Raw genomic sequence first — 11,889 nt, forward strand, 5'->3', positions numbered from 1 at the left:
AAGATATCTTTTCTAATATCCCATCATTAGGAAAGAGAGAGCAGATATTCTCTGAATTTCTTGTGTGCTAATTTGGAAGATCAAATCCTCAAGTTCCAAAAAGTTTCAAGGAATCCATGGATTCAGGTACGCTTCTGCATCTAGTTTTGTTCTTGATTTATTCTTAATGATTTGACATGACAGATCCTGATTTTTTAAGTTATATTATAGATTTATTTTATAAATTCTAACAAGTGGCATCCGAGTCTCGTCATATCGAATCATTGGGAATTGATTCAGGTTCTTCACTTGAATAATTGATTCATGAAATTTCATAGGTTTTATATTTCAGATATATATGTTGTTTTTTGAAGATTTATATTAAAGTTTTTTTATTATCTTGAATTCATATAAAAAAAATTTGGGTGATTTTCAAATTAATAGATTCAATTATAAAGTTTAAAATATTTGTGTAATATTATTTGATACCTACGTTTTTAAGCTTTATTTGAAAATATTGTGATTCAGTTCCTGTGTATTTGCAAGGCATGTGATTATTATTATTTTAATCCATATGACATTTAAATATATATATATAGAAATTGATTCATATATATGTTTTGTTTGTTTATATAAATATATAATATATGCATGCTTTGATTGGTTTAATGTTTTGGAAAATTACATAAATATATATATGTTTTATCTTTTAATTTGATTGAAAGATGAAATTAAGGTAAATATTTTGGAACAAATAAATTCAGATTTTGGCTTTTAATTAAGGATATCTAATATTTTAAATAAATTAGTTGAAACAAAATGCCGCCAAAGTGACCTCTTTTGTGTAGATTAGTTTATTTGAAATATTAAGATGATTATATGTTTTTGTAATTCATATGTTTATTAATTGACCCAAAGGTAAGTTAATATTTGGCAGAATTACAACGACATCTGTGGTGACAAATGTGTGACAATTATAAGGTATTTTATGTGAGTAATAAGTTAGTCCAAAGATTAATTCATTGCTTGACATAGTTTATTGTTAATGTTTGATTGCTACAATAAGAATACCGCTTACTGTTAATATTACAGTCCAAAGACTTAATATTAATGTAGTGTTTGGTATCTTAAGGTGGGATTAGCCATTATCTTGAATTTATTGTTTACTTATGAAGCTTGTTTTTGTTCTCTATTCAGCTAATTCATCTTCTGCTGCCATAATATCTGCTAATATAAATTCTATACCCATGCTTAATGGAACTAATTTTAAAGAATGGAAAAGGCACTTATTTATAGTGCTTGGATGTATAGACATAGACCTTGCACTAAGGGAATAACAACCTGCACCTCTCACTGCAGAAAGCACCCCTGATATTAAGAGGGACTTTGAGAGGTGGGATCGTTCAAATCGTTTGAGTCTAATGATCGTGAAACACAACATTCCAAAAGCCTTTAGGGGCATAGAATCTGAAGAGATTATTCAGGCCAAAGGTTTCCTTGATGAAATTGAGAAACGTTTTGCTAAAAACGATAAGGTTAAGATGGCATCTCTTTTGACTTCTTTGATGTCTATGAAGTATAAGGGTCAAGGAAACGTAAGGGAGTACATTATGAAGATGTTCCATATTGCTTCAAGACTTAAGGCACTTAAGATTGAGCTTTCTGAGGAATCGCTTGTTCTTATGGTTTTGGTATCGCTTCCTGCACAGTTTAACCAATTTAAAATTAGTTATATCTGTCAAAAGGAGAAATGGACCCTAAATGAGCTCATTTCTCATTGTGTGCAAGAGGAAGAAATGTTGAAGCGTGATAAGTCTGAAAGTGCTCATTTGGCCAATGCCCCTAAGGACAAGGGCAAGAAAAGAAAATATCATAATGAAACTGCTAAGGGTCCAGCTCAAAAGAAATAACAACAAGCCACAGAGAGTTGTTTCTTTTGTAATAAGTCTGGACACGTAAATAAAGATTGTACCAAATATCATGCTTGGCGTGTAAAGAAATGTATAATTCTTAATTTGGTCTGTTCTGAGATTAATTTAGCTTCAGTACCTAGAAACACTTGGTGGATAGATTCTGGTGCTACTATTCACATAAGTGTTTCTATGCAGGGTTGCCTGAGTTACCGAAAGCCAAGTGATGGTGAAAGATACATCTTTGTGGGTGATGGAAAATCGGTAGAAGTGGAAGTAATTGGGCATTTTAGGTTGTTATTAGGAATTGGTTTTTATTTGGATTTAAAAGACACTTTTGTTGTATTGTCATTTAGATGGAATTTAGTTTCTGTTTCTTCGTTGGACAAATTTGGATATTATTGTTCATTCGGAAACAATCAATTTAATTTGTCTTTAAATTCAAATGTTATTGGAACTGGTTATTTAAATACTTATGAGAACCTTTATTTGCTAGAAACAGCTGCATCCTATAATGAAACCTTGCATGTGGAATCACGTGGTATTAAACGCAAATTAAATAAGGAAAATTTAGCATCATTATGGCATAGGCGCTTAGGTCATATCTCAAAAGTTAGAATTGAACGCCTTGTGTCTGATGATATTTTAAAGTCCATTAACTTCACAGACTTTGATGTTTGTATCGATTGCATCAAGGGAAAACAGACCAAAACCAAGAGATTGGGTGCCAACAGATCTTCAGACGTCTTAGAATTAATTCATACAGATATTTGTGGGCCATTCCCTACGGCATCATGGAATGGTCAACAATATTTCATAACATTCATAGACGACTACTCACATTATGGGTACCTATATCTCATTCATGAGAAATCTCAGTCTTTGGACGTGTTCAAAACTTATAAAGCTGAAGTTGAGAATCAACTCAACAAAATGATTAAAAACGTCAGATCTGATCGTGGTGGTGAGTACTACGGTAGATATGATGGCTCAGGTGAACAATGTCCAGGACTATTTGCGAAATTCCTAGAGGAATATGGTATTGTCCCACAGTACACCATGCCAGGATCACCAAGTATGAATGGTGTAGCTGAAAGACGAAACAGAACTCTTAAGGATATGGTAAGGAGCATAATTGCTCATTCTACCTTACCTGAGTCCTTCTGGGGAGAAACATTAAAGACAACAGCTTACATTCTGAATAGAGTACCCAATAAAGCAGTTGCAGAAACACCTTATGAGCTTTGGACAGGTCACAAGCCTAGTCTAAAATACTTTCACATTTGGGGATGTCCAGCTGAGGCAAGGCCTTATAGGCCACATGAAAAGAAATTGGACTCCAAAACAGTAAGTAACTACTTTATTGGCTATTCTGAGCGATCTAGGGGCTATAAATTTTATGATTCCATAATAAGGAATATTTTAGAGACAGGAACTGCAACATTTTTTGAGGATGTTGAGTTTGGATGGAGAAATAAGGTTAGAGACATTGCTTTTGAGGAGAAATTGGATCTAAATCGATTCCTACTATCACTTTTGATGATGTTCAGGTTCTTATACCTATCATTGATCAAGAAGTGAATCTAGAACCTCTACAAGACAATGTTGAACAACTTCCCACTCAAAATGAGGTAATTGTTTCAGAAGAACAAACTCAACAACCTCAATAACAAGTGCCATTAAGGAGGTCCACAAGAGAAAAGAGAAATGCTATTCCAGATGATTATATTGTATTTCTCCAAGAACATGAGGATGATAATGGAATGATGGAAGATGATCCAATCAACTTTCATCAGCCATGAAAAGTTCTAATTCTCAAAAGTGGATTGATGCCATGAAAGATGAGTATAAATCTATGCAAGACAATAAAGTTTGGGAACTTGTCCCATTACTTGAAGGTGCAAAACCAATTGGTTGTAAATGGATATTTAAAACCAAGAGAGATACAAATGGTAATGTGGAAAGGTATAAGGCATGTCTTGTAGCTAAAGGATATACTCAGAAAGAAGGCATTAGTTTTACAGAGACCTTCTTTCCAGTTTCATCGAAAGGCTCTTTCAGGATAATCATGGCACTTGTTACTCATTTTGATATTGAGTTACATCAGATGGATGTTAAGACTGCGTTTCTTAATAGCGACATTGAAGAAACAATTTATATGGTGCAATCAGAAAATTTTGAGTCGAAAGACTTAAAGAATATGGTTTGTAAATTGACAAAATCCATCTATGGACTCAAACAAGCTTCTTGTCAATGGTACCACAAGTTTCATCAAATAATTGTTTCGTTTGGTTTTGAGATGAATATTGTTGATGATTGTATGCATCAGAAATTCAATGGGAGTAAGTACATAGTTCTGGTTCTATATGTTGATGACATTTTGCTTGCCACTAATGATATAGGCTTATTGCACGAAACCAAGAGATTTTTATCCAAGCATTTTGAGATGAAAGATCTTGGGGAAACCTATTTTGTTTTAGGAATTCAGATATATTGAGATCGATCTCGAGGTATTCTTGGATTATTACAAAAGAGCTATATCGATAAAGTACTCAAAAGGTTTGGCATGCAGAATTGTAGACCAGATGACACCCCTGTTGCTAAAGGAGACAAATTTAGTCTTACTTAATGCCCTAAAAGTAACCTTAAAATTTAGGAAATGCAAAAGATTCCCTATGCATCAGCTGTTGGGAGTTTAATGTATGTTCAAGTATGTACGCGTTCGGACATTACGTACATTGTTGGGATGTTAGGCAGATATTTAAGCAACCCTGGTATAGAACATTGGATAGCAGCCAAAAGGGTTATAAGATATCTTCAGAAAACAAAAGATTACATGCTTACTTATAAGAGATCAGATCTTTTAGAGGTCATAGGGTATTCTGATTCTGATTTCGCTGGATGCCAAGATAGTAGGAAATCTACATCAGATTATATTTACCTGTTAGCTGGAGGAGCTATATCTTGGAAAAATGTCAAACAGACACTTGTAGCTTTGTCCACTATGGCAGCAGAGTTTGTAGCATGCTATGAGGCATCAAACCATGGAATATGGTTGCGAAAATTTGTCACAAGGCTGCACATTTTGGAGAATATAGAAAGACCACTCAAATTATTTTGTGACAATAAGTCAGTAGTGCTGTATTCCAATAACAATAGGAGTTCATCTAAGTCAAAGCATATTGACATAAAGTTCCTAGTTGTAAAAGAAAGAGTGCAAAATGGTCAAATATCCACAGAGCACATTCAGACAAACTCCATGATAGCGGATCCGTTCACAAAAGGTTTACCACCCAAGGTCTTTCATGAGCACACTGCTCACATGTGTGTTACATTGTTTAAGGATATCATGATTTAGTGGGAGTTCATATTTCAGACATTTATGTATTTGGTTATTTTCTGATCAGAAATGAAGTATTCAGTTTATTCACTCTGTTTATTATTTTGAAATTGACCTCACTTAAGTTTAAGGAGGACCAGTTGGAAATAAACATGTTTAGATCATATTGCATGTAATTTCCATGCTACACATCCATACTTGATCTATGTCATTTGGTTGTGTTAATATACATGATCATGGATGGATTTAGTTACGATATTTGTAACGAAAGTCGCTTTGGTTCTATGTTAACATAATTAATGGACGAGATTGTACGGAATGCCTTTTGGATATGATAGTAAAATTTTGAGCTAAGGTTATATAATGACATGTAATTATAAAGTAATTAGTATATATATGTGGTCCAAGTGGGAGATTGTTGGAAAATTGGACATCACATATATAATAAGGATAATTACATGTTATTATTTACTATCATGATAGGTTAGCCCAAATTAAAAGTGATCTAATTTGGTTAGAATTTTATTGGGCTTTTTAATTATTAAATAAAGTATGGGTCAAATATGTGTAGATACTCTTCTAATCAAATTCTAATTAATGATGGGCTAATTAGAATTTGATTAGAACTAATATGCTAAGGTTATAAATATTAAGGTTATGGTCCCCAAATTATACACAAGATATCTTTTCTAATATCCCATCATTAGGAAAGAGAGAGCAGATATTCTCTGAATTTCTTGTGTGCTAATTTGGAAGATCAAATCCCCAAGTTCCAGAAAGTTTCAAGGAATCCATGGATTCAGGTACGCTTCCGCATCTAGTTTTGTTCTTGATTTATTCTTAATGATTTGACATGACAGATCCTGATTTATTAAGTTATATTGTAGATTTATTTTATAAATTCTAACAATATGGACCAGAATTTTCATTGGTGCATAAAAAGGGTTTTGGGTGTTCCGGTTTAGCACTGGAAAGGTGCACATCTGCCAATGCATCTAGAATCAATGTGGAACCAACTACCATGGTTAAAAATTCCATCTGCTTCTACTATTAAGTGATGATGTGGCTGATGGAGAAACTAGACAACAACACATGGCATGCCATATGTACTTCATATTAATATAACATTTTGTCACGTTAGCAAATATTTAAAATTTAAAAAATCACAAAAATATAAAATGAAATATTTTAATAATTATTTAAAAAATCACGTTTAAGATGAATATGAAAAATAAAAATTATAACAAATTATAACAAATTATAGAATTATTTAAAATTATTTAAAAATTATTAAAAACAATGTTCATAATGAACCTGGACAAATGTGCAACCATTTGTCTAAGTCTAGAGTGATTCTTTTAAGTAATTATTAAATAGTTATAAAAAGTATAGAAAATTATTAATAATTATATTTATTAATTTAAAAAATAAAAAAATTATTATGAAAGTTTACTACTATATATACATGTATATATATATTTGAATTATAAAAGATTACACAAAATACTAAGAATTATAAGAAAATACTAAAATATGAGTCATCAACTTAATTAACTAAAATATTAACTCAATTAAGAAGATATATGTTTGTAGGGGTGATGTCAGAAATTTTATTTAGGGGGGCCGAGATAAGATTATAAATTTGGAGGGCCAAAACTAAAAATTTTATATTAAAATTTTTTAAATTAAATTATTAATTTTTCAAAAGGTCTAAAACTAGAATTTTCCATTTAATCAAAGGTTAAAATGGTTAAATTGAACATTTTAATTCTGGAGAATGACTAAAAAGTAATTTTCTCATTAATTCAAGGGGGTGAATGCCCTTGCCAACCCCCTTCTACGCCCCTGCATGTGTGCGTACAAGGATGAATGCAAGAAAAATGGAAAATTGCAATTCTATCACCTTGTAAATGGTAAAATTATAAATTAATATATGGTAAAATTATGCTTTGGCCTCCTCAAAAATGAAAAAAAAAATCTATTTAGTCCCTTCAAAAATCATGAAAGCATAAATTAATACATATAAACTCTATATTTTAACCTCTCAAAAATTTATAATTCAATTTTGACCCCTTGAAATTTTTTTTGGATTTGGCCCCATGTGTTTATATATGTATATTTGAATTTTTTAAACATACAATATGTGTATATATAGTTTTAATAATTAAAAAAAATAATTATGTATACTTTTTTTTATAATTCTTAATCATTTTTAAATAATTTTCTATAATTATTTAATAAGCTAATCAAGAATGAACTAGGACAAATGGTTGTCCACGATCATTCAAGCTTGGACAATTATTTGTCTAAATCCATTCTGGATGTTGATTTTAATAATTTTAAAATATATATTTTTTATTTTTTAACATTTTTAATATTTTTTTATAAATTTCTACAATTCTTGATATTTTAAATAATTCCTTATACTTTTTATAATTATTTGAAAAATATCTTTATGATGAACCTATATTCGAGCTTCGACAACCATTTATCAAAGTTCTTTTTAGGCGCGGTTTTTAAAAAATTATTGATTTTTATTTTTTAATTTTCTTAAATATTGCCATGGTAACATGAGGTACACATAACGCATCGTGTGTCACTGTTTAGTTGCTTTGTCAGCTATGTCATCATTTTAAATGTGAGTTTTTAACAAAAGAGCCAATTTGCACAACATTTTTTAAGTAAATGTAACAGCCCAAAATTCATTGCATTACAAAAGTAGTGATCAATCGAGATTGTGTTCTCGATAAAGTGAAATAAAAAAAATGGATGAATAAGGATCAAATTGAACAAGTAAACAGAAAAAAGTATGAGTAAATTGCCAATTTTCCAAATTGAGTGATGATGATTCAATGAAGGAATTGTGGAGAATGTTGAATGGCGACATTTGGTTGGAGGGAATAGAATAGCCATTCCCCCCTTATTCTTGGATGAACAGTTAAGCCATAGTTTGCTTCGCCATTTTCTTCATTCAGCGAATTTACCGAATCATCATTCAGTGAAGGGGCTCAGAATAGCTTATTCAACAACTGGCGTAATAGCAAAATTCCCCCCAAACAAATTTACCTTGTATTTGTTCACCCATCGTTCGTCAATTTCGTCATTGTTGTAAAAGTTGTGCCTCCGTCGATTCTGTCATTGAGAACCATCGATTCTCCGACTCGTTCCCGGCCCCCGTAAAGCTACCTCATTTCCCTTGTGAGAACCTCTGTAAATTCCCCTTGTTTCTTCCTCTTCTTGTTTTATAATTTCAACTATGTTTGTATTATTGGTTTTGTTTTTCCTCTTTTCTTTCGAAATTGTTTTCAATTATCATTGTTATAAGAATCACCCAGAAGAATATTGAAAAATCTAGTTCACATTAAGTAATTATTTTCCATAATTTTCTTGAATTTTGAAGAAAAATAGAATTTTTTTAACGTTCCTCTCTTAAAATCTTCCAAAGTTGAATTTGGGTTACATTTTCATTGTTCCGAATCTTATTTTTCTTAAAGTTCTTCATTCATGTATAATGTTGTCTGAATCTGTGTTTATAGGGATGAGCAGATAATTTGGACCAATTTGAATGTGATGGGTTTATAGTGGATGATGAAGAGGAGGAGGAAGACGAAAATGATCAAGTTTTGAAAAGTAAGAAGACGAAAAAGAAAAATGGAAAAGGTAAACTTTATATCCCAATGTTGATTGATTTTACTCTTATGACTATCTTTGCCATTTATGAAGTGCTACTAGCTTTTAATTCTCTAGGAGATCAGTGAAGGATCCTATTCTATATGATGATGATAGTGAATTGATTCAAGAAAACATAATTTTAGGCATTTGTCAATTTCCAAAACTAAACATCGAACTTGATCCATAGACTCAATTTTATTCGTTGCTATCATTTGTATTACTAATCATTGTAAGATATTGTAGCATTCTTAAGAAAAATTCCTATGTTTGACATTTGATATGAGCTGCCGAGGTTACAATATCCATGATTTTCCCTGATGGCTTTGTTGGATGAAAATTTACTCAGGAAACTGAAATGTTTAAGCGGCTTAAAAAGGTTGGAAAACGTACTAAGGTGGTTGAGCAATCTGGTTCTTCTGATGATGAGGGTAATTTCCTACTCTGATTTGAGTAATCTTTCTCTTGTTCTACTGAATGATCTTGGAAACAATTTTACTTGCTGCTTGCATTTGACAAATATAAAGGTTCTAGTGCCTAGGGTACTTTTTGTGCTCTTGACAACACTGATTTTATAGATGGTTCTATAAATGGCCTTTTTTTTTATTCTGATGAGTGGTGCAGTTTACAGAAAGGCTTGCTTTAATGCTGCCAAAATGGGATTTCCAGCTTGGGTAAGTCTCTATTTTATGCTTGTATGTCATACAAAGAAGAGTCACTTTGTGTAAATGATATGATAAGTACCTTTAATTTTTCACTTTGTGCTCTTCTTTTTTTCAATGTCTTGTTTGTAATGTTTGAGTTTAAAGTGAGATGCGGAAGGGGGAAAATATACAACCTTTTTCTTTTTATAAGTATTATCATACAGATATAATTATTAAGGTTCCAAATGTTTTCATCCTTGTTCCTTGCTGTGGCATCTTTAAACACTATCTGTGCTAATTTTTTTACTGAAAGTTGTTTCCCCTCCTTATATCTATAGATGAGGTTTTTCCATAATTAATTTTGTAGGAATTATTTGTTGCATTTTTTTCGTTATTTATTGCATCAGGTTAATGGCTTGCTTGAGTTTTTCCAAGGTTCTTAGTAGTTATATCAATTTTTGGTAATTATTTCTGGTTTGAAGCTGGTTATATATTATTGGATCATGGTGATCATTATATGTGTGCTTTGACTAATCAAATCTTGGTGGTAATATATTTGACGCTGTGTGTAAGTAGAAATTTTTGTTCATTTCATCAAATCTAGGTGAAATTTGTAAATTATGTGCCCCAACTCTTTTGCAAGTGAGCTGTAAATTTTTCATTGATGTTCTTTTGTATCATTAAATTTCTATAATTGCAGGAATGATGGATTTCATAAGGTTAATTTTTTATTAAATTTTTGCTTATGTGCCAAGAGTCGAGAGTGGCTCAGATGCCTTAATCAATGGCTGAGCCATAATAATGGTCTCTATTCTATGATGATATACTGAAAGTGTGACTTCCAAGAACAAGTTCTATTTACTGCATTATTTTCAGGTACTTTGGATTATAAAAGAATTAGACAAAATGTGGTTGCTCCTTCAGAAGCATAAGAGTGTGCATCAGATGCACTAAAGGAAAATTTACGATGAGGAATGTCTGAAGATTGATAACAGTGAAAAGTATACTTTGAATAAGCAGTTATTCGAATCAATATCAAAGTCTCTCAATTTAGCTGAAACGAAAGAGAGATTGATGACGTGGATGCAAAGTATACTTTGAATAAGTTGTTATCTGAGTTCAACATAATCTACACCATCTACGATTTATGTTATTTAGATTCATTCAATTGTAGGTGTTGAGTAGGGTATGTATGATGCATCTAAAATAGGTCTATTCAATATTTTTGAGATTTTTATTACAAAATTCTTAAAATATCTATATTTAAATGTTAATAATACTATATGCTATTTGATTAAAAAATGAAATTGACAAAATGAAAAAAAAATGTTGGATTTAATGAATTTCGGATAATTTTGTTGAAATATAATTTTGTAAGTTTTATAATTGGTTGGATTTAATATATTCCTCATATAGATATTATGCAAAAGTATTCCTTCGAATAAATTCAATTTATATAGTAATAAAGTCATGAAGACTTGACTCTCTTAAAATGGTAAATTTGTTGTAAAAACTTTTTAAATTTTATCAAATCATAAATTAATATAATAATAAAATTATAATTTGATCTCTTATAACTTAATTATTCAATTTTAACCTTAAAATAATTTTTTAACTTATCCTCTGCTCTTAGCACATTAAATTGTAATGCAGTTTATAAATAATAAAGTAGATTATATATTATTTTAATAATATTATATATTATGATTTTTTAATTCATATAATAATGATATTAAGAATGTTATTAAATTGTATATTATTTTATTAAATTAAATTTAATAATAATTATGTTCAAATATGATTAAATTATTTATTATTATTTTTAATAAAAATACATTTAATAATAATTTTATTAAAATTTAATAACAATAACAATAATTATCTACCTAAAAAAATTCTGCTAAAGGTATTTTGGTCATTTAAGCCTTTTTCCTTATACTATTACAACATCTATTCCATTCAACTAAACAAAAGAATGCTATTACAGCTCTATTCCATTCCATTCCATTCAACCAAATAATTGAATTACTGATTACAACTCTATTCAATTACAGCCCTATTCCATTGCAGTGAACCAAACGGTACTTAAAGGTGAAAATTGTTGAAGGATGATTGGTTGAATATTTTATTATTAATTTATTGTTACATAAGTTATTAAATAAATTAATGGTTAAGAAATGGGAAAAGATGAAAAGTAATTATCTTTTGTCTTCTCCATCTCATGCTACTTTTATGGGGAAGAAAGGAAATTTTGCTTTTCTTACAATTTAGTCCTTCCATTAAAAATCTACCATTTTCACCTAGGAATTTAAGGAATTTCCATAAGCACCAAGAGAGAAAAGTGATA

The 11,889-nt window shown here is 30.4% G+C and overlaps 1 long non-coding RNA gene across 2 annotated transcripts; it reads left to right on the forward strand.

Moving 5' to 3' along the window:
* Nucleotides 1–7,941: 7,941 nt before the first annotated feature.
* Nucleotides 7,942–10,777, forward strand: LOC107923028 (uncharacterized). 2 transcript variants are annotated; one of them, XR_001691498.2, is made up of 5 exons: nt 7,942–8,427; nt 8,766–8,889; nt 9,248–9,329; nt 9,523–9,572; nt 10,419–10,777. It is a non-coding gene; the product is annotated as an uncharacterized lncRNA (long non-coding RNA). The 2 variants fall into 2 exon arrangements; XR_005904871.1 differs by having other exon boundaries at nt 9,248–10,777.
* The last annotated feature ends 1,112 nt before the right edge of the window (nt 10,778–11,889 follow it).

This window comes from Gossypium hirsutum, chromosome A11 (assembly GCF_007990345.1).
Source record: "Gossypium hirsutum isolate 1008001.06 chromosome A11, Gossypium_hirsutum_v2.1, whole genome shotgun sequence".
Lineage (NCBI taxonomy): Eukaryota > Viridiplantae > Streptophyta > Magnoliopsida > Malvales > Malvaceae > Gossypium > Gossypium hirsutum.